The sequence below is a fragment of the Propithecus coquereli genome, unplaced genomic scaffold (genome assembly GCF_000956105.1).
Source record: "Propithecus coquereli isolate 6110/MARCELLA unplaced genomic scaffold, Pcoq_1.0 Scaffold10, whole genome shotgun sequence".
NCBI classification, from domain to species: Eukaryota; Metazoa; Chordata; class Mammalia; order Primates; family Indriidae; genus Propithecus; species Propithecus coquereli.
In genome coordinates, this window is record NW_012133858.1 from 7540309 (window position 1) to 7563971 (window position 23663).

General features: G+C 43.1%; 1 protein-coding gene across 1 annotated transcript in view; it reads right to left on the bottom strand.

Annotated features, from left to right (window-relative positions):
- TNK2 (tyrosine kinase, non-receptor, 2) overlaps window positions 1-6590 on the bottom strand; it is a 40085-nt gene extending 33495 nt beyond the window's left edge. Inside the window, exon 1 of the mRNA XM_012642108.1 lies at window positions 5849-6590. The gene's annotated coding sequence lies outside the window, so the exon portion shown is untranslated. The remainder of the gene's footprint in view (window positions 1-5848) is intronic.
- Between the last annotated feature and the right edge of the window lie 17073 nt (window positions 6591-23663).

Here is a 23663-nt window from a genome sequence, read left to right on the forward strand (position 1 = left end):
TGTTAAGACACAGATTTTGATCTCACAGACATGGAGTGGGGCCCTCAGAGTCTGCATTTCTTTTTGTTGTTGTCACTTTTCAAGACAGGGTCTCATTCTGTCACTCACGCTAGAGTGCAGTGGTGTGATCATCGCTCACTACAGCCTCAAACTTCTGGGCTCAAGAAATTCTCTTGCCTCAGCCTCCCGAGTAGCTGGGACTACAAGCACGTGCCACCACATCTGGCTAATTTTTTTCGATTTTTTGTAGAGATGCAGTCTCACTATGTTGTCCAGGGTGGTCTCGAACTCCAGGCCTCAAGCAATCCTCACACCTCAACCTCCCGAAGTGCTGGAATAACAGGCATGAGCCATCGTACCCGGCCAAGTCTGCCTTTCTAACAAGCTTCCAAGTGATACTGATGTACCACAATCTGAGAAGCAAGGGTCTTCTCTAAACTCTGGAGTGGTGGTTCTTTGCCCTGTTGTACACTGAAATTACCTGGGAGCTTGGAAAGTGTCAGTGTTTTTTACTGTTTTTTTTCTTTTTCCAATCCATGGTTGGTTGAACCCACAGATAGAGGTCCAAATCCTATAGATACTACAAGAAAAGAATCATAAACATAGCTGCAAAAAATCTTAACAAATTCCTCAGCAAATAGAATCCAACAACATAGACAAAGAATAAGACATCATAACCAAATGAGGCTTGTCCCAGGAATGCGAGGTTGTTTAAACATTTGAAAATCAATGTAATTCACCATGTTAACAAACTGAAAGAGAAAATCCAATGATCACTTTGACAGACATAAAAAAGCAGTTGACAAAATCCAACATCCATTCCTGATTAAAACTCTCAGCAAAGTAGTAATAAAAGGGGAGCTTTCACAACCTGATAAAGATCACATATGAAAAACTTACAGCTAACATCATGCTTAATGGTGAAAGACTGAATGCTTTCTCCTAAAGATCAGAAACAATGTATCTATTCTTTTATTCAACATTATCCCAGAGAATCTAGCCAGTGTAATCAGGTAAGAAAAAGAAATAACATAAGGGCCAGAAAGGAGTAAGTAAAACTTTCTTTATTAGTAGATGATATGATGCTCTATGTAGAAAATCCAATGGAAGCTACAAAAAAGCTACCAGAGCTAATAAGTAAGTTTAGCAAGGTTGCAGGATTCAATACTTATATACAAAAATAAATAGCACTAGCAACAAACACTTAGAAATTGAAATGTAAAAAACAATACCGTCTTTTAACAGCATTACTAGCAACAGCCAAAAGGTGAAAGCAACCCAAGTGTCCATGAATGGATGAATAGATAAACAAAATGTGGTATATTCATAGTATGGACTATTATTCAGCCTTAAAAAAAAAGAAGGCCGGGCACGGTGGCTCACACCTGTAATCCTAGCACTCTGGGAGGCCAAGGCGGGTGGATCGTTTGAGCTCAGGAGTTCAAGACCAGCCTGAGCAAGAGCGAGACCCCGTCTCTACCAAAAATGGAAAGAAATTAATTGGACAGCTAAAAATATATAGAAAAAAATTAGCCGGGCATGGTGGCACATGCCTGTAGTCCCAGCTACTTGGGAGGCTGATGAAGTAGGATTGCTTGAGCCCAGGAGTTTGAGGTTGCTGTGAGCTAGGCTAACGCCACAGCACTCACTCTAGCCAGTGAAACAGAGTAAGACTCTGTCTTCAAAAAAAAAAAAAAAAAAAAAGAAGAAAATTCGAGCCTGGAGCAATGGCTCATGCCTATAATCAGCATTTTGGGAGGCCAAGGCAGGAGGATGGCTTGAGCCCAGAAGTTTGTGACCAGCCAGACCCTGTCTCTACAAAAAATTTAAAAATTAGCGGTGTGGTGGTGTGTGCCTGTTGTCCCAGCTACTCACTAGGCTGAGGCAGGAGGATCACTTGAACCTCGGGAGTTTGAGGTTGCAGTGAGCTATGATGATGCCACCACTGCACTCTAGCACAGGTGACAGAGTGAAACCTTGTCTCAAAAAATAAATAAATAAAAAGAAACTTCTGACGTATGCTACAATATGAATGAACCTTGAATGCATTATGCTAAGTGAAATAAGCCAGTCGCAAAAGGAGAAATACTGTATAATTCTACTCCTATGAGGCAGCTAGAGTAGTCAAATTTATACAGACAGGAAGTAGAATCGTGGTTATTAGGGGCTTGGGGAAGGAATGGGAAGTTACCATTTAATGGGTACAGAGTTTCAGTTTCACAAGACAAAAAAGGTTCTGGGGATGGATAGCGGTAATGGTTGCACAACATTATGAATGTATTTAATATCACTGAACTGTATGGTTAAAATGGTAAATTTTATGGTATGTTTATTTAACTGCAATTAAAACAGGTTTTTAAAATAAAAAACCAATACCATAAAAAAAAACCCAATATCATTTACAACGACATCAAAAAATACGTAATATTTAAGGATATGACTGACAAAAGATAGAAAAGACCTGTACACTGAAAACTAGAAAACGCTGCTGACCAATATTAAAGAAAATCTAAATAAGTACAGAGATGTATGTTGTTCATGGGCCAGAAGGTTCAATACTACTAAGATATCAATTCTCCCCAAACTGATTGCAATCTCACTAAAAATCCCAGCATACTTTTTTGTAGAAATTGACAAACTAATTCTAAAATGCATATGGAAGTGCAAAGAGCCTAGAATAGTTTAAACAATTTTGAGAGGAAAAACAAAGTTTGAGATCTTACTCTGATTTCAAGACTTACTATAAACCCATAGTAATCAAGACAGTGTGATATTGGGATAAAGACAGACAAATAGATCAATGGAACAAAACAGAGTCCAGAAATAGACACACACACACAACTGATTTTTGACAAAGATTCAAGGCAATTCAGCAGAGAGACACATCTCTTCAACAAATCATGCTGGAACAATTAGATCTCCACATGCAAAAAGCTGAACTTCAATTCATACCTTGCACCATATGCAAAAATTAACCCAAGATGAATCACAGACCTAAATGTAAAACTCAAAACTATAAAACTTCCACAAGAGTACATAGGAGAAAACCACTGTGACTTTGACTTAGGCAAACATTTCTTAGGACACCTACAGCACAATCTATATAATAACAAATTGGTAAACTGGCATTCATTAAAACATAAAACTTCTCTTCAAAAAGACACTGTTAAGAGAATTAAAATGCAAGCCACAGTCTGGAAGAAAATATTTGCAAATCGTTATGTTTGATAAAAGGCTTATATCCATGATATATAAAGAACTCTTCAAAACTCAACATGAAAAAAACCCCACGCAATTATAAAAGGGTAAACAATCTGAACAGACACCTCACCAAAGACATACATATGGCAAATGAGCACATGAAAAGATGCTCAACACCATTAGTCATTAGGGAAATATGAATGAAAATCACATTGCCATATCACTACAGATATATTAGAATGTCCAAAATTAAAGAGACTGACAAAGACGTCAACAAACTAGAACTCTCATACAGCTGATGGGTGTATAAAATTGTACAACCACTTGGGAAAATAGTCTGGTAGTTTCTTAGAAGTTAAATGTGTACCTACCTTATGATCCAGTCATTCCGGTCCTAGAGATTACCCAAGAGAAATAAAAGCATATGTCCACACAAAGACTAACACAAATGTTCATAGCAGCTTTATGTGTGATAGCCCAAAACTGAAAACAACCCATTAACAGGTAATCGATAAACAGACTGGCATATGCATGAATTACTTAGCAATAAAAAAGAATAAACTATTAATACATGAAACGACATGGATGAATTTCAAATTAATTACTTAATAAAAGAAGCCAGACCAAAAAAAAAAGAGCACATGCTATTTGATTCCATTTACATAAAATGCTCCTAACTCAAGTATTGTGGTAGAAAATGGACCAGTCTGTTACCTGGGGAAGGGGGATAGCAGAGGAGGGGTGGGACGGAGGGATTCCAAAAGGGCACAGAAAACTTTTGGGGATTTGGGAATAAGGAGTGTATTTTCACTATCTTGATTCTGGTGGTGGTTTCACGGGTATATGCACATGTTTAAACTTATTAAAATGTATGTTTTAAATATGCTCAGTTTACCATATGTAATTATATCTGGATAAGCCTGTTATTAAAAACAAAAACAAAAACCCACTTCACCTTCCAGAGTAAGCGCAGGGCAGGGGAATCATCCCAGAAGAAAGGGTCTGGGAGCACTAACCCCTCCTCCCCAATACCTGCTAGCCAGGGCTTCTGGAAGGTGGGCACCAGGCTAGCAAAGAAGGGTCTGAGCCCTCCGCACTCAGGATGGTGTAGAAAAAGCCAAAGCCCGAAGCACCGAAAAGGAAACTGAAGCCCAGAGACAATTATTGTGCCCAAAGAGGTTACACAGCTAGTATGCAGTCTAACACCAGGTCAAAGCCAACCTGTCTGACAGAAAGGCCTTTCTCCCTCTCTCATCTTCCACAAATTCAAAAAAACTGACCTAAAATAAGTGGATGAAGACGTAAGTTTATGTGTATGCGTTTAAAACAGATAATTCTCTCCATTTTAGCCAGAGAGCCAGAACCACTCCGGCCATTCCAGAAGAGCCAGGCACCGTGGAAACAGCAGCTGAACTTCCGGTGCATGAGTGTTCAGGTGGCAGTGTGACAGGCATGGGACGAAGCTAACAGACAGGTTTGGGTTTGCACAAGGAGCAGGCCAACCAGCTCCTCCAGCAGCCGCTGCCACCACTCCCTCTGCCCCCACAGAGAGCACTATCTCCACCCAGTCTGGTTCAGGAGAGGAGTCTGGGGGCCATCTGACTCAGAGCCACACCTTGGGCTGAGACAGAGATGGGTCCCAGCTCAGGTCCTGGGCAGGAGGCAACTTTGTACCCACCCCCACCCCAGGGCTAGGGAAGCAAGAACCCTGACAGTGCCAGGTAAGAAGTGAACAGCCCTAGGAGAGTAAGGCTCATAAGCCCAAGCGCCCCTGGGCCAGGAATGAGTAGGCCTGCCACTCGGGCCATGGAAGAGTCAATAAAAAGCCAAATCTAGCCCCCACCCTTGGCCCTGCAATCCCTCTAGGGTGGCCAAGAGCTGGAGCTGGCCCTGGTGGGTGCAGAGCCGGTGATACCACAGCTGCTCATCTGCAAACCTCCACAGTGTGGGGCCAAGGCCTGGGCCACACAGGCAGCCCAGGATCCAGCAGTGCAGGTACAGGTTGGGGTCTTGAGGTCACATAAAGAGACAGGAGGCCTCACCAACTGCTCTCTGCCCTTCTGCCCACTAATCATTCTTGGCTCTGGGCCCTCAGTAAATGAGCTGTGACAAGACAGTGTGGCAGGAACAAGTCAGGCTTGTGCCCAAGCCACTGGCTGCTACACTCTCGGCTCAGCTCACATGGCCAACAGGGTTAGAAGATAAGGTTCTGTTAATGCAACACTGCCCTCTTCCCTTCTTTGGAATGTGTTTTGAGGACTTGAGGCAACCTGTGCTGATTGCACCATTCCAGCTATGGCACCAAGGCACCCCTACCACCACCCGTAGGCAGGTGGAAGGGTGACTTACCCTGCAACTTCAGCCCTGGGGCTATCCCTCTCTTCCCTCTGCCCAGCACTAGCAGTCACCCAGACGGTCTCATTTCCAGTCTAGAGTCTAAGAATATGCCCCATCCCTCCGGTTGCCATATACAGTACTGGAGGGAGGAGTCCTGCCTTTTGGTTGAAAACCGCACTGCTTCCTGCCTCCTCCGGTTGAAAAACCGACAGTACAAGGGTGTTTTGAGACCACTTTGTCCCGAGTTAACTGCAGCCCCTGGTTTCCAAACACACCAACTCCAGTTGAGAACGGAACTGGGATTCCTTACCTGCCAACTTTCGCTGCCTCCCGGCAGACACAGCTTAGATGATGCTCAGGCTGAGGTAGCAGAAAAGGATCGTGCGGGCCACTGCCTGTCCTCGGGTAGTGGCTTCTGAAGCTCCCAGGTTCACAACGCTCTCCTGCTCCCCACTCCCTAAATCCCTACATCCTGCGCTCCCCTCGGCACTAAAAGGATCCAGGCGCCCGGCAGAGGGCCTGGAAGTTACCACCTTCTCCTCCGCCTGCGCCTCCGAGTCCTGTACCCCTCAGGGGGTCCTCCTCCCTCTTGGGACCCCTTCCCGTTCAGGTATGTTTCCTGGACAGCCTGCACCACCTGTCCCTCCTGCACCCCAGGCAGCCAATTTGCTTCCTGCACCCCTAGGCGCCCCTCCCCCTCAGGCCCCCGGGGCCCCACAGGCCGGGCCCTCCCCAGCACTTCGACTCTGTCTCGGCGAGCCGGGGCCGCTCCCAGGACCACCGCCTCCCGTCCGAGGTGCCCGCAGCTCTCCCAATTCCGCTCCCCCTGTTCGCCAGAACTTTCGAGCCCCTCCCCGCGCTCGCCGTAGCCGTCTCCGAACTCGGGCTGCTGCAGCAGCCTGCGTGGGCTCCCCTCCCCCCGCTCCTGCACTCCGGCGCGGGCCTCGCCCCGCTCCTGCACTGCGGGGCTGCCTCCCCCTTTCTCCTGGTACTGCTTGCGGGGCCCCAACCCCTCCTCCTGCGCCACGGGCCAGCCCGCGGAGCCAGCCCACGGCCGCGGGCGCCTCCAGTCCGCGCCGTCCGGCGGCCCCCACACCACCCCCAGGCTGGGCTCGTGGCCACGGCCGCCCCGCTCCTGCACCCCCTGGCCCACCCCGCCCTCTTCCTGCACCGCCGGACCCACCCCGCCCTGCTCCTCCACGCCGAGCTTCAGCCCGCGGAGCTGCTGCGGGCCCCAGCTGAGAACCCCGACGCGCTGCGGCTGCTGCTCCGGCAGCGCGGGGCTGAGCCCGCCGCGCTCCTCCTGCGTTCCCCGCCGGGGGCCCCCAGCCTGCACAGCCCAGCGCACTCGCCTGCCCCCCAGAGGCCGCGCGGTCCCGCCCCTCCAGATGGTGCTGCCCTCGGCGCCCGCTCACTCGGCCCCCCGCCCGGCTCCTTCCGCCCGGTCCCCCGGGGCGGGGGGGCGGGCTGCCGGGTCCCGTCCCCTTCGGCTCCGCGGCCGCCCCCTAGTCCCGGGCCCGCCTCCTCGCCTTCGCCTCTAGGCGTCGACGTCCGCCCTCCGGGCGCCGCGCCCCGCGCCGGCCCCCGCAGGTGCTGCGGCCCCGCGCGCCGGCTGCCAGCCAGCGAGCGCCCGCCCTCCCGCCTGAGTTCTCGGAGCCCGCCTGCGCCTGCGCCGCCCTACGGAGGCGGGGCGCGGAGGATCGGCCCGCCCTCTTAAAGGGCTCCGTCTCATTACTCCTCCCCTTTTGTCCTCCCCTCAGCCTCCATGGCCCATCCTCATTTTTCCCCCCAACTCGCTAGGACTGGCTTGCACGTTTGTTTTGCCAAAGGAAGGAGAGGTGAAGCAGAAGGGGAGTTCCCAGCGAATCAAAGGGGCCCAGTGGAGGAGCACTGGAATGAGAGTCTCTGAGTAGCAACTCAGCTGCTGCCTATGTACTGTGTGAGAGTGTAAAAGGTCACTTCCACGGGATCTCAGTTGCTTCGGCTCTAAAATGAGGAGGTTGGATTGGGAAGTTTCCATGGTCAAGTCCAGTGAGGGTGGGACTTTAGTCCTAATTTCTCTTTGGCCTAGGAACCTGGACCATCCCGGCTCTTTCCCTGGGGCCAAGGGAGGGCTCTTGAACTAGGGAAGGTTTGTCTCAGGCCTGTGATATTCCCTGATGGGGACTTGGGCAGAAACAGCCTCAGGCCAAGTGGGCATTCCTCCTTCCTGAACTGCCCCCTCTTAGGCCCTCTCCTACCCGCACCGCCCCTCCAATCCCCGCAAGTAAACAATCAGAGCTCTGATTCCCAGCCACAGTGCAGCCTGCAGACCTAGATCCTAGCCCAGATGGAGGCAGCCCTGGGCATCCGGGCTTAGATTGTGAAGGCTCAGGCATTCAGCCCTTGTTACTGTCTCCACCTCACCTATAAAATGGGTATAAAATAAAGCAGCTCAGGACAGAATGAAAAATCAGACATCAGAGAACTGTATAAGGGATGCCTCTTTCTGCACTCACATTGTCCGGCATTGGGCCCAAGGGCCATGGCCAGAGGGCAATAGGGCAATGAGAAAGGACGTGGGTTCCAGAAACTACACAGGGCCTAGTCTGGGTGGATTTGGATTGTGGTGCCTTGCCCTGTGAGCTGGGCAGGGCAACTTTCTACTAAATTATTTGGTAACACAGCAAGTTACAGCAGCCCTTCCCCATGGAGCCACGGAGGTGCATGCAGCCTGCCTCAGCCAGGGTCTTCCCCCTTATTCCCTGGCCTCAGAAAAGAAAATCAGGAGGACAAACAGATTTGGGGGAAGGAAACTGCAGGGGGTTCTCTCCCCAAACTCCCTCACACTACCTCAATAATGACAATTGCTAAAGTTTACAGAGCCTTACTATGGGCAAGGCCCTGCATTTTGCATTTATTCTCACCCAACCCCACAATAACCTAATGAGGTACCTATTATCATCCCCATTTTACAGATGATAGAACCGAGGCTCTATGTGGTTAAGTGACTTGTTCAGGGTCATGCAGCTGGTAGCAGTGAAGCCAGGATTCAGATCCAATTTCCTGTTGCCAAAGTCTGTGCTCTAAACCACTAAGGCACAATAAAGCAATGCCAAATCCAGGAGACTTGCTTCTAGAAGCATCAGGACTAACTAAATTTTATTGGTCAATAGATGCAAACAACTGATTTAGAACATACTTCCCTACCAGTAAATCAAGCTCCAAATCAAACAAAGCTAGGGGTCAAAGCACCTCCATCCTGGTTGGCCCTACTAGGTACTTCTCTTAGGGAACCCAGTCCCCCAGCCCCCCATATCTCAAGTTCTCCTGGAGAGCCAGATGCATACCCCTTATATAACTCCAGTGCAGGTTATCTGGAGCTTTAGGCTTGAGGGAAAAGAGGAAGTCTCCTGCTTTCTTCCTTCACCCTGCCCCGTTCTTTACCAACTCCTAGACTGTTCCTACCATGCTGTTGAGCATCGGGGCTATGCTGGGAGATGTCTCTGAGGCTGTCTCCATCGTCACATCATTCTGTGACTTTGCTACTTGTGGCCAAAGAGATATCAAGGGAAACTCTTCTGCCTCCAGGCAGCTGACAGCATAACGGAGGAAATGAAGCCCAGACTAGAAGCATAAGGCTCAGGAGATTCAGAAGGTGGCTGCAGGCATAACCCCAACCCTCTAACGTGCCTGAGCCAGTCTCTCTCCAGATCTGGAACTTTAGGATAGCTGCCCACAGCAGAGTGACTCTGCAAGGAGGAGGGCTTGTCAGGTCTAGTTCTAAGCGGAGGTGGACCAAGCTGCTGGAGGGAGGCCTTTGGTGGTGCCCTTAAGAATCTCCACAGTGAGATGGTTGCACTGGGGGATAAGCAAGAGGGCAAGGAAGGCCACTGCTGGGTGACAGCCTGGCTCACAGATGCAAGCACGTGCTCAGCCAAGAGTGGTAGGTGCTGCTGAGTGACTGGGCTGAAGATTTTTTCATTCTGGTTTATTTTTTAAGGAGAACAAAGTTTTATTAAACTACTGTTTCAACCTATTACTGGAAGGTGAACTGAATCTAGTGGAATTTGGATCTTTTTTGTTAATGAAAGAGGATAATAATAGAATAGAAAATATAAGAATGTAATTTTTTGGACTTTTTATTGGAGTACAACAGACATCCAAAGAAGTGTAAAAACTTGCATTTTTACAAAATATTCACAGCACTGAGATCAAGATACAGAACATAACCAGCACCCTAGAATCCATGTAATTTTTTAAAGAAATTCTATTATATTAATCTTCTAGCATGCCCTTTATATTCAGGGTTTATTTTTAACTTTCTGATCCTTCCCCCCACCACACACATAGAGAATATAAACTCCACAACAACAGGGGTTTTTGTTCTAGGCACAGGCAACTAGAACAATGCCTAGCATGAAGTAGGTGCCAAAAATATCTGCTGAATGAATGTGAGTGCATCACAGGTAGTAAAGGTATTGTTTTTGTGACATTCTTATTTCATTACATATACACATGGGTGCTCTGTGTCTTGATGTAAAATCTATTTCTGTAAGTCATAGTCAAAAAATTCTGAAAGCCACTGCTACAGCTTGAGAAAGTCACGCAAGCTGTGGTTCAGGCCAGGATGATGAGCATGGGTGAGGGACAACAGTATACTTGCCAGCTCAAGGCTTCTCAAACCTCAGTGTGTAGCTGAATGACATAGGGATCTTGTTAAATGCAGATTCTGATTCATTTAGCAGGTAGGAAGGGGGATGCTGAGATTCAGTATTTCTATCAAACTTTCAGGTGCTGGTCTACGGACCACACTTTGAGTAGCAAAGCCTTAGACTCAGATTCTCAATACTGCTGCATGTAAGCATCACACGAAAAAGCTTTTAAAAATACTGATGCCCCAGCCCCATCCTAGAACAATTAAGTTGGAATCGCTGGGATGGGGCTTGGTGGCTTCATTTTTTTAAAAGCTCCCCAGGTGATTCCAATGTGCAACCAGAAATGGAAGTGCTGATTAGATGTATGCTCTGGCAGGGCGCGGGAGGGGCCAGAGATTTTGGTCTCTGTTCCCAAGTGTATCTCAGTGCCTATAAGGGTGCCTGGGTTGCAGCCCAAGAGAAGTAGGGGGTGGGAGCAGGACAGGTATCTGATTTGACAAAGGACAAAAGATTTCTGAATCAGGATGGGACCATTTGCCTTTTAGTGGAGGTGAAGGGAGGGATTTCTACGGATTCCTTAGGCGTGGAGTGTATCTGCTAACTCAGGCCAAGTCCTCCCAGGACCAAGAACAGACTGTGCCTTCACACTATCGCCCAAGTCCTAGATCCCTGAAGCTGCTAAGGCGGCTGCGCTCACATGCCCCCAAGCGATTCCGTTTTCTAAACACCCTACTAGGGCATTGGGAGGAGGCGCTGCCGCTGTTCCCACACGCCCGCACCCTCTGCCCAGCTTGAGTAAGGAGCCAGATGAGCCAGATTACAAACCCAGAGGTCACCACGGGCTTTTCCGAAACGGAGCACCACGGAGTCCTGGGTTCTGACGCCCCCTGGTGGATACCTGGAGTTGGAGATGTAACCAGGTGGACCCCGTGAGTTCAGAGGCTCAAGATGTGTTAAGGCAGCATCAGGCACAATCATAGCAGACATAGCCCAGTATATGCAATCAAGAAACTGCTAGTGGAGTCAACGCCAATCATAAGAAGGAATGGCTCCTTTTATTATTCACCTACTTCTTTAACTCCCTGAAATCCAGCTTCCGCTGGAACCTACTGTACTAAGTTTAGAAAGAGCAGCAGTGTTGGTGAGGTATTGCTACACTCTTGTCCCTTTCTACTGCTCCTCTTTCCTTCTTTGCTTAAATCCCCCCATTTGCAGAGTAGACACCGCACAATTCTTAGCTGACTGTTCCTTCCTCCTGCTCTCAGGGTGACCATCCCAGGCAAGCCCGCACCGACTGATTTTTTGGCCACCCTCTCCAGCTTGGTAAGATCATTTCCATTCACTGCCCCTCCCCTAGGCACCCCCCCGCCCCACCCAATCTGAGTTATTAGGCCCACAGAGCTCCCTGCATCTGTGTCTGCCCTCGTGAGCCCTGAGGTTCAGTTGACAACCAGACATTTCTGTTTGATCACACTGATCTGAGGAGGTAGCCACAGAATCCAAACTCTCAAATCCAGCCTTCCCTCTCCCACTCCCCTGGCTCTCTCATTCGCCCAGAAACCGGACTCAGGTTCTTGGCAGCCTCTTTTACCCATCCCCTCCTGCGGCACTGTACGCAGGCCCCAAATGCTACAGGATTCTATCCTCCCGCCACCTCTCCTGACTCACTGCCTCTCAGCTACCACTTTAGTCCACTTAGAAAGAACCTGTGTCCGAGTCTGAGCTCCACCACATTCATTTCTCAAATGGTAATCAAGTATCTGTGAAATGCCAGACACCTAACCATGAATTTACTTCAAGGTGAAGTGGAACAAATCCTTTCAACAGCCAGCCTCTGTTTCTAAGACATGAACCCCTCACAGGGAGATTGTAAGGATTAGACAAGATAATGCTGTGATATTTACACCCTTAAATGGTGTTATTACTGTAAACATTCTCTAGATGACCTTGCTGATTTCAGTCTCTGTGCCTCCTTGTTAATTCCCCATTAATCTTCCTAAAACATCAATTTCGTCATGTCACTCCATTACTCAAGACCTTATAATTGCTCCCTAGGTCCCCCTAAGTGTTCTTCAAATCACAGCAATCCCCAAGGGGTTGATTCATCATGGTAACAGAGTGGAAATTGGGTCTAGAAGGGCCAGTAAGCCAAAACTAGAGGTCAAGATAGGTCGGTGGGTTAGAACTCACAGAAAGCCTGCTTCCAGAAGACAAGGCAATGAGTATGTCAGAAATCAGGGAGACAGGTGGAATAGCAAGTACAAGTCACCATCAGCAAGGATACTAACCTATAACTTCTGCAATGATGGGAACATTAGTCTTAGTTGTCCAAGACACCTCAATATCAACAGCTTCAAAGAGGGTGATCAGGTGGTTAGGCCAAGAGGAACACTAGGGAGGGGAATGCAGGACACCTGGACAATGCTTGAAGGACATCTATTAAATACGAGATAAATGCAGATTAATACAACCTCAGAAATAGCACTTCTGTGTTAAAGTTACTAGGATGCAGAGGACAGGATTATAAAAGGATAAATTTGAAAGACAGAACTGAATCTGAGTTTGAAGGAAGGAATGAATATTCTCAATGGGACAGGGGTTTTATGTTAGGGCTGAAAACGACCTTAGAGAGCATTAGGTCTAACCTCTCATTTAGCAGTGAGGAAACTGACATTCTGAGAGGTATAGCAGGTTATTCAAGGACAGTCAGCAATTTAAGGATAGTGACTGAACTTGGATTAGAATCTCCACACTCAGATACAAATTCAGGGCTCCTCCTCTATTTCTTTCTTACCCAGCTCCCTAATCCCTCCAATACGTACATAAATACCTTGCCAAAGCTGAGCTCAAAAAGAAGAGAGTGAAATATTTCGGTGAATCCTGGGGGTTTACATATAGGGATCATATTAATATATGGCCCAGTTTCTATTTGCTTGGTTAAAGGTGATGAAAAAGCATTTTATGGGATTAGCTGAGGGACCAGGGAGATGTCAAGGAAGGCTGGGATTGAGAGCTAGCAGGATGGGTTATACCGCTGGGCTTTCCCTGTTACCTTCCAACACATACATGAACAAGCTCGCACATATGCACTTTCTCCTTGAATACTACTAATAGCATACGTGGGTAATAGTCAAACACACTTTGAGCTGTTGAGGTTCCTGCTCCTGATGTTAGAACTTAATGTAGAACGGCTTTTACAACAGGGAGGGAAGTAGGAAACAGGACAGCAAGTACGCCAGAAAGAAGTATAATCAAATGAAAAGATTTTTATCCTCATTCAGAGATAAGATGATATGGATGTAGAATCCAAAAGGCATTGTAGAATCCTTTTAGATGTTGAGGAAATTAGTCTTTCATGTGTTGAGGAAATATTTTTTTTATCAGTTTGTCAATTACAATTACATTATGATTTGGTTTATGCTAATGTTTTTGCCATGTAGCCATAATTTGTATAAATCAGTTTATCAATCTTTTCTCACATAGCACTGGGCTTTTTTGTCATACTTTGAAAGGCCTTTCCCTCCCCCAAGGTTATTTTAGAAATCTCCTCTATTTTCTTCTAGAATGTTTATGGTTTCATTTTTAAAATTTGAATCTTTATAATTCATATGGGATTTTCTTTGAAGTAGGAATCCAAGTAGGAATCCAATTTTATTTTATTTTTCTACATGGCTACTATTGGCTCTGCTTTGTTTTAAAGCTAGAAACTCTGAGAAGCACTTTTAACCAATGCAGACATGAGATGACACCATGGTTGCCAGAAATCAGAGCCCATACTAAGGTTTTTAATAGTTTGTTAGAGAGCAAAGGGGGGAAAGAAGACCAAATCTGGAATATGTGGGTTGGTGGAAAGTCTTTGTTAAGAACCCTCGGATCTGCAGATTCCCTTTCCCATCACACCTAACAGAAGACAAGATATTTACTGTCCAGAGAGGTTGGAACAGAGAAGTTCTGGGTGGGGACACCAGGCACACCTGAGGCGGAGGTGGGAGGATCACTTGAGGCTGGGAGTTTGAGAACAGCCTGAGCAACACGGTGAGACCTCACTCTCTACAAAAAGTAAAAAAAAAAATTAAAGAACTTTTTCTCAATTCAGAATGCCTAATTGTGTGGGGACGGGGGGGGGGGTGGTAGCCAAAGATACAGAAAATTGCAGAGGAAAGATAACATTAGAGGATTAGTCCAAAAAAATCCAATATCCAAATAAAAAGAGTTCCAGATAGGACAGAATAATAGAAGGAAGGAAATTATAATTATGTATGGAGAAAAATGTCTTCAAAATAAAGGCCACATGGTTTTAATAAGAGACTTCACATACTCAGCGTGTTGAGTAGAAAAGACCCACCTAAAGGTACATTACTGTTGCCCTCCATACCTGCAGGGGATTGGTTCCAGGACCCCAGCAGATTCCCAAATCTGCGGATGCTCAAGTCCGTTATATGAAATGCTGTAGTGTGGTCAGCCCTCCGTATCTGCAAGTTTCAGTCTGAGGTTGGTTGAATCTACACATCGGAAACACACGGACACAGAGGGCAACTCTATTGGGAAATACGAGAAACCTGGAGTAAAAGTTTCTAGAGGAAAAAATCATGTTATATATAAATAATTAGGAGTCAGAAATGTATAGCACTTCTCAATGGCAACAATGTGGTAAAATAAAGGCCAAGCCCGGTGGCTCACACCTGTAATCCCAGCAATTTCGGAGGCCATAGGGGAAGATTGCTTGAGGCCAGGAGTTTGAGACCATCCTGAGCAATATAGCAGGACTCCCATCTCTACAAAAAAATTTTTTAAAAAATTAGCTGGGTGTGGTGGCACATGCCTGTAGTCTCAGCTACTCAGAAGCTGAGGCAGGAGGATCACTTGAGCCCAGAAGTTTGAGGTTCCAGTGAGCTAAGATCAGCCCACTTCACTCCAGCCTAGGTGACAGAAGGAAACCCAGTCTCTAAAAAGATAAATAAATAAAATAAAAGAGCAATTACTTCAAAAATTATTTTCAATATAGAATTATATATCCTGCCAAACTATTAATAAACTGTGACAGAATAAAGGCTTTTAAAGACATATAAGATCCCCTAACATTTCTATCCCATACATCTTTTCTTGGGAAGCTACTGAAGGATATACTCCACCAAGATGAGAGAGGAAAGCAAAAAAGGAAAAAGACATGGAGTCTAGGAAGTAGGATACTAGCTGTATAGTAGTCCAAGGAGCCACCAGTCAAAATTGGGATGGGAGATGGAAGCTCCTGAAGAGATGACTGCAGGAACGAATATGAAACTGATCAATTAGTTTCTGGATTTGAATATGTTGAGGGGAGATTTATGGTTTGTCAAAGAGTTTAGGGATGAGACAATGAAAGGCAAATAGAAAACAAAGCAAATTTTAAAATTAAGCAATTAGTATATCCAGAGAAAATAAAAAATTGTGTAAGAAAGGAAATACAACTGTAGTTCATTATATGGCCCATCTGTGAATAATGTATATATAACATAATAATGTAAACACTGACTATTGGTTTAGTCAATAAGTATATTGGAAGAAAGGGGAAAGAGAGTTGATATAAGAGATAAAGCCGCTTGCATAGTAGAAAGCCAACAGATAATGCCTAAAACTAAAAAAAAATCAAGAAATAACATCATAACTATGTAACCGTGTATGTTATTTAGAACTAGAGGTAAGTACCAAAAGAAACTGCTAAAAGAGTTGAAAACCACGGCCACCAAGGACTGGGGGAGGTTGGAACTATTTTTTATTATAAACCTTGAAGTACTATTTGACTTTTTAAAAACATATGTAGTATTTTTTTGGGGCGACAGAGTCTCACTCTGTTGTCCGGGCTGGAGTGCCATGGCCTCAGCCTAGCTCACAGCAACCTCAAACTCCTGGGCTCAAGCGATCCTTCTGCCTCAGCCTCCTGAGTAGCTGGGACTACAGGCATGTGCCACCATGCCCGGCTAATTTTTTCTATATATTTTTAGTTGTCTGGCTAATTTCTTTCTATTTTTAGTAGAGACGGGGTCTCGCTCTTGCTCAGGCTGGTCTCCAACTCCTGAGCTCAAACAATCCGCCTGCTTCGGCCTCCCAGACTGCTCGGATTATAGGCGCGAGCCACCACGCCGGGCCCATATGTAGTATTTTGATAAAAATAAAAATTAATTAGAAAAACAAATCTCTTTAGCTTTAAATAATTAGCATTAAGTAAGCATCATTTTGTTTTTTTATTTTTTATTTTTTTCATCCTCCTGCTGAGCCTTAGTAGAACAAGTAAGCGTCATTCTGGATATCTCTCTGTACATATATACAGGCGATGGGATATAAGATAGATAAGGTAAATGAGATAGAAAGACACAGTTTTATAAAAATGATTTTGAGAAGAGATAGATTCCAATGGCATGAAATCTCATTTTCTACTCCTTTCTGGAGGCTTAGAGAACTTAGCCTATATCCCCTAGATTTGGGGGATGCAGGGTCTGGTACTTGACTCACACCTGAAGTATTATAGAATGGCAGAACAAGGAAACGGCCACATATGTCTTATTGGGCCGAGGCAGTAAAAAGCTCTGGGTGATTCTCCATCTCTTCTTCTGACATGGTGACTAAGAATGCTGCGTGTTCCAGATGCTTCTGTCACAAAATGGTGGAGGTTCAGTCATCAAAGCCCAAACTGACAATGTGGAAAAGAACTCCTGCCAACCCGTGTAGAATGGGTAGCATGAATGAAAAATAAACTTTTGTTGTGTTTGGTAATGCAACGGATTGGTGAGCCTGTGGGAGAAATGAGAACTCATTCACACATTGTCGATGGAAGTATAAGCTGGTCCAACATCTTTGGAGGTCAGCCTAAAAATTGGATCTGGAAATTCCATTTCTAGGTATCTTACTTGGTCTTGGTGTATAATTCTTTTAATTTGCTGCTGAATTTGGTTTGCTAATAGTTTGTTAAAGATTTTGTGTCAATATTCACAAAGGATTTATAAAGGATATTTCTTTCCTTGTAGTATTTTTTCTGGCTTTGATACCAGAATAATGCTGGCCTCATTAGAATGAGTTAGGAAGTATTCAATTTTTTTGGAAGAGTTTGAGAAGGATTAGTGTTAATTTCTCTTTAAATGTTTGGTAGAATTCACCAGTGAAGCCATCTAGTCCAGGCCTTTTCCTTGTTAGGAGGTTTTTGGTTACTGTTTCAATCTCCTTGATAGTTATAGGGGTCTATTCAGATTTTCTATTTCTTCATGAGCTAGGTTTGGCATATTGTGTGTTTCTAAGAATGTGCTAATTTAATCTAAGCTATCTAATATTTGGTATACCACTATTCATAGTATTGTCTTAGAAAACTTTACTTTCTATTAAATTGGTAATAATGTCCCTAATTTCAATTCTGATTTTAATAACTTAAATCTTCTCTTTTTTTCTTAATCCATCTAGCTAAAGGTTTGTCAATTTTGTTGATGTTTTCAAAGAAACAACTTGTGGTTTCATTGATTTTTTTCCTGTTTTTGTATTCTCTATTTCATTTATCCCAGCTCTAGTTTTTGTTGTTGTTGTTGTTTTAGAGACAGAGTCTTGCTATGTTGCCCAGGCTGGGGTACAGTGGCTATTCCCAGTACAGTCATATCACACTATAGCCTTAAATTCCTGGACTCAAGTGATCCTCCCACCTCAGCCTCCCAAAGTGCTAAGATTACAGGCATAAACCACTGCACCCACCCCCACAAGTTTTGATATATGTTTCTTTGCTCATTTGCCTCAAGGTACTGCCAAATTTCTCTTGTGATTCTTCTTTAACTAATTAGTGTTTAAGAGTGTTGTTTAATTTCCCCATACTTATGAATTTTCTAGTTTTCATTGTGTTATTGATTTCTAGTTTCATTCCATTGTGATTAGAAAAGATGCTTTGTATGACTTCAGTCTGTTAAATGTACTAAGACTTGTTTTGTGGCCTAACATATGATCTATATTGGAGAATGTTCTGCACGCAATTGAGAAGAATATGTATTCTGCTGTTATTGGGTGGAGTGTCATGTGTATGACTGTTAGGTCTATTCGGTTTATAATGTTGTTCAAGTCCAATGTTTCTTTACTTACCTTTTGTCTGGTTGTTCTAGTCATTATTGAGAGTAGGGTATTGAAGTTTCCAACTATTAATGTAGAAATATGTCTATTTCTACCTTCAATTCTATCAATGTTTGTATCATATATTTTGGGACTCTATTAGGGACATACATGTTTATAATTGTTATATCTTCTTGCTATATCAAATCTTTTATCAATATATAATGTCCTTCTTTGTATTTTGTAATCCTTTTTATTTATAGTCTATTTTGTCTGACAACAATACACCCACCCAGCTCTTTTGGTTCTTATTAATATTTGCATAGAATATCTTTTTTCATCATTTTACTTTCAGTGTTGTATCCTTATATCTAAAGTGAGTCTCTCGTTGACAGCGTATAGATGGATGCTGTTTTTTAAATCCAATCTGCCAATTCCCACCTTTTTATAGGAGAGTTTAATCCATTTATATGTAATGTGATAACTGATAAAACAATATTTTCTTCTGCCATTTATGTATTTGTTTTTTGTATGTCTTAAATTTTTTTTTTATTTCTCAATACCTCTATTACTGCCTTTGTTGTATTTATTTTTTGTAGCATACCTTTTAACTCCTTTCTTCTTTCCATTTGTGTACATTTTAAAATCATTAGTGACTAGCTTCGGTATCCAACTAACATCTTAAACTTATAACAACCCAGTCTGAAGAATACCAACTTAGTTCCAGTAGTATACAATCTGTTCCTATACATCTCTGCCCTTCCTTTGTTATAATGTTACTGTCACAGATTACACCTTTGCACATTGTATGCCCATTAACAGATTTATAATTATTGTTTTGTGCATTTGCCGATCATATAAGAAAAAGAGAGAAGCTATAAGCCATACCAAAAGTACAATAATAATGGCTTTTATATTTACCTACATAGTTACCTTTACCAGTGTTCTTTATTTTTTCTCATGGCTTGAGTGACTCTCTAGTGTCCTTTCATTTTAGCCTGACTCTCTTTAGCATTTCTTGTAGGGCAAGCATGCTGGTAATGAGCTCTTGCAGCTTTTGGTTTTCTGGAAATGTCTTTATTTCTCCTTCTTTCTTGAAAGACAGCTTTGCCCATTGCCTTCTGGCCTCCAAGGTTTTGAAAAAAAAACACCTGTAACCTTAATAAGGCTCTTCTGTATGTGATGTGTCACTTCTCTTTTGACGATTTCAAAATTCTCCCCTTGGCCAGGCATGGTGGCTCACGTTTATAATCCTAACACTTTGAGGACATCAAGACAGGAGGATCGCTTATGGCTGGGAGTTTGAGACCAGCCTGGGCAACACTGCAAGACCTCATCTCTACAGAAAATAAAAATATTAGCTGGGAATGGTGGTGTGTGCCTGTAGTGCCAGCTACTTGGGAGGCTGGGGTAGGAGGATTGCATGAGCCCAGGAGTTGGAGGTTCCAGTGAGCTATGATTGTGCCACTGCACCCAGCCTGGGCAACACAGCAAGACCTTGTCTCAAAAAAAAATTTCTCCTTTCTTGAGCTTCAGTTCAGTGACAAGTTAAAAAAGGAGAGAGAGAGAAAAAAAATCCTCCCTTTTCCTTTCTTCGGGTTTTGACAATTTGACTATAATGTGTCTCAGTATAGATTTCTTTAAAATATATCCTAAAGTTCACTGAGCTTCTTGGATGTGTATATTCATGTTTTTCCTCATATTTGGGAAGTGTTAATGATCATTTCTTCAAAAATTTTTCTGCCCATTTATCTCTCTTTTCCTGAGACTCCTTCTTCCAGGACCCCTATAATGTATATGTTGGCATGTTTGATGGCATTCCACATGTCCCTCACGCTCTGTTCATTTCTCTTATTTTTCCCCTCTGCTCTTCAGACTTAATAGTTTCAATTGTCTTATACTCAAGTTTACCAATCCTTTCTTCTGCCTGCTCAAATTTCCTGGTTTCTGCCACGTTATTTTTTTTCCCTCCTGTGATTGGGCTTTACTTTCCTGTTTCTGTCTTGTAATTTTGGGTTGAGAACTGGACATATTAAGCATTTTGTTGTGGTAACTCTGGAAATCTAATTCTCCCAGTCTTCAGGGATTGCTGAATCTTGCTCTTTGAGGGCTGGAGCCATCCATTTGTGGCTTTTCCAAACTTCTACAAAGTGTGTATGCCTCATTAGTGTGGTCACTGAGGTTTTTGTTCTGTTATCTTAACAGTCATCCAACAACCTGAAAAAGAGTCCCTTAAATGTCTGGCTCCCAAAAGGAAGTACTGTCTCTTTAAATCTCCTATAAGGTGCTTCAACCCGCAGGGGTTCAAACAATGGCCAACCGCTGTACTGGACCCTCAGCAATCAAAAGCAATCAAAATCAAAAGCATTGGCAATCAAAATACACAATCCTGATATTTGGAGAACAAGGTCATCGTTGTTCACCCTGGCTCCAGGAATGCAGACTACCGTCCTCTCAGCTGCCTGCCCTGGTGCTGGGAAGTGAGGGACGTTAGCCACTACATAAAAAGCCAAAATGCACCTGAATTTACTGAACTCGACCAGGCTCTTCATCAGGTTCTTTCCTGGACACTGTATACATTCAATTAGACTTGAGTTCCAAAATAATTACTTCAGACACTTCCTGACAACTCCATAGTTGTTTGGATGAAAAGATGGCTTTCTGGAGCTTCCTAATCTGCATTGTCTATGACATCACTCCACTTCATTCCTTTTTATTGCCAAAAAATATTGCATTGTATGCTTATACCATACTTTGTTTCTTCGTACATCAAGTGATGGACTTGTTTCCAATTTGGGGCTATTATAAATAATGCTACTACAAACATTCATGTATAAATTTTTGTGTGGACATGTTCTCATTTCTCTTGGGTATATACATAGCCATGGAATTGCTGGGTACATTTTTTTTTTTTTTTTTTGAGACAGAGTCTCACTCTGTTGCCTGGGCTAGAGTGCCGTGGCCTCAGCTTAGCTCGCAGCAACCTCAAACTCCTGGGCTCAAGCGATCCTCCTGCCTCAGCCTCCCGAGTAGCTGGGACTACAGGCATGCGCCCGTGCCCGGCTAATTTTTTTTTCTATATGTATATTTTAATTGTTCAGCTTATTTCTTTCTATTTTTAGTAGAGACGGGGTCTTGCTCTTGCTCAGGCTGGTCTCAAACTCCTGAGCTCAAACGATCCACCCGCCTCGGCCTCCCAGAGTGCTAGGATTACAGGCGTGAGGGTACATTGGTGTTTGAACATCAACCTAATCTTGCATTCTTGCAATAAACCCTACATGGTCATGATATATTATCCTTTCATATGTTGGATTCAATTTGTTAGTATTTTCTTAAGGATTTTTGCATATATATTCATGAGAATATTGGTCTGTACGTTTTGTTTTTATAACTCTTCATCAGGTTTTTGGTATGTTATGTTGGCCTCACAACAAGCTGGGCAAATGTTTCCTCCTCTATTTTCTGAAAAAGTTTGTGTAATAGAATTTACCAGTCTACTGGTAAATTTACTATTTACTGGTAAATATATCTACTGGTAAAATTACTATTTACTGAGTCTAGTTTTCTTTTTGAAAACTTTTGATAAATTCCATTTCTGTAATAGACATAAGGTTACTCAGGTTTCCTGATTTTTCTTGTGTTAATTTCGGTTAGTTGAATTTATCAATAAATTTGTCTACTTTATCTACATTGTTGAATTTATTGGCATAAAGTTATTCGTGGCATACCTTTATTATCTTTTAATGTCTGTGAGATCTGCGGTAATAACGTTTTTTTCATTACTAACATTGGTGATTTGTTTTCTGTAATTTTTTTCTTGATCAGTCTAACTAGGGGTTTTTCCATTTTGTTATTCTTTCCAAAGAATCAGATTTTGGCTCTGTTAATTTTCTCTACTGTCTGATTTCCATTTCATAGATTTTTGCACTTTATTATTTCCTTCTATTTAATTTGGACTTGCTTTGCTCTTCTTTCTTTAGCTTGTTAAGGTGAAAACTTAGGTCATTGATTTTATGCGTTTCCTTTCTAATACAGATATTTAAAACTGTAAGTTTCTAGGTCAGTGCTATGGTTTGAATGTATGTATCTCCACAAAATTCTTGTTGGATCTTCAACCCCAATGTGATAGTGTAATATTAAGAGGGTAGGGCCTTTAGGAGGTGATTAAGTCATCCAGCACCTTGATTTTTTACTTTCTAGGCTCTGGAACTGTAAGAAATAAATTTTCTGTTCTTTATAAATTACTTGGTCTAAGGTATTTTGTTATAGCAGCACAGTCAGTACTGTCCGTAGAATTTTCTGCAGTGATGGAAATATTCTATTTTCTGTTGTCTGATACACTAGCCACGTGCTGTTACCAAGCACTTGAAATGTGCCACTGCCCAAGCAATTTAACTTTTTAATATATATTTATATAGTCACATGTGGCTAGTCACTCACTACCTTACTGAGAAATGCAGCTATAAGCACTGCTTTACCTCTATCAACAAATTTTATTTTGTATTTACTATTCAAAATATTTTCACATTTCCTTTGTGATTTTTGACCCGTAAACTTTTAGAAGTGTGTTGTTTAATTTCCTCTTCAGGGGTTTTCTGGATATCTCATTACTGATTTCAAATTTTTCCTTTTTTTTTTTTTTTTTTTTAGGAGACAGGGTCTCACTCCATTGCCCAGGCTGGAGTGCAGTGGCATGATCATATAGCTCACGGCAACCTCAAACGCGGGAGGCTCAAGCCATCCTCCCGCCTCAGCCTTCCAAAGCGCTGGGATTACAGGCATAAGCCACCATGGCCAGCCTCTCATTTAATTCACTGTGTGTGATTTCAATCCTTATAAATTTTGGAGACTTGTTTTACAGCCCAGCATATGGTCTATCTTGATGAATATACCATGTATACCTAAAGAAAAGAGTACTTTGCAGTTTTTGGATATAGTGTACTACAGATGTCAAATAGACTGAGGTGGCCGAAAATGGTTCAAATACTTTGTCTTGATTTTTTGAGCAGTTTTCTTTTGACTGCTCAGAAATGGGTGTTAAAATCTATTATAATGGCAAAATTGTCTATTTCATTAATTCTCCAAATTTTTTATTTACTATTAAGGTACATACATATTTATATTATCTTCCTGATGAATTAATTGTCCCTTTTATCTTTATGTCTGTATTTTTATTTCTGGTAATACTGTCTTAAAGTCTATTTTATCTGATATTTATATAACCACTCCGGTCTTACTATGCTAGTTTGCATGTTATATGTTTTTTCGTCTTTTGGTTTTCAATTCATTTGTGTCTTTAAAGTGTTTCTTGTAGGTAGGCTACAAATGGGCCTTAAAAAAAAATCTGTCAGTCTTTTAATTATAATGTTAACATGTCACTATTACAGATATTGATAAGGTTGGATTTTGGCATACATTTTATTTTTTGTTTGT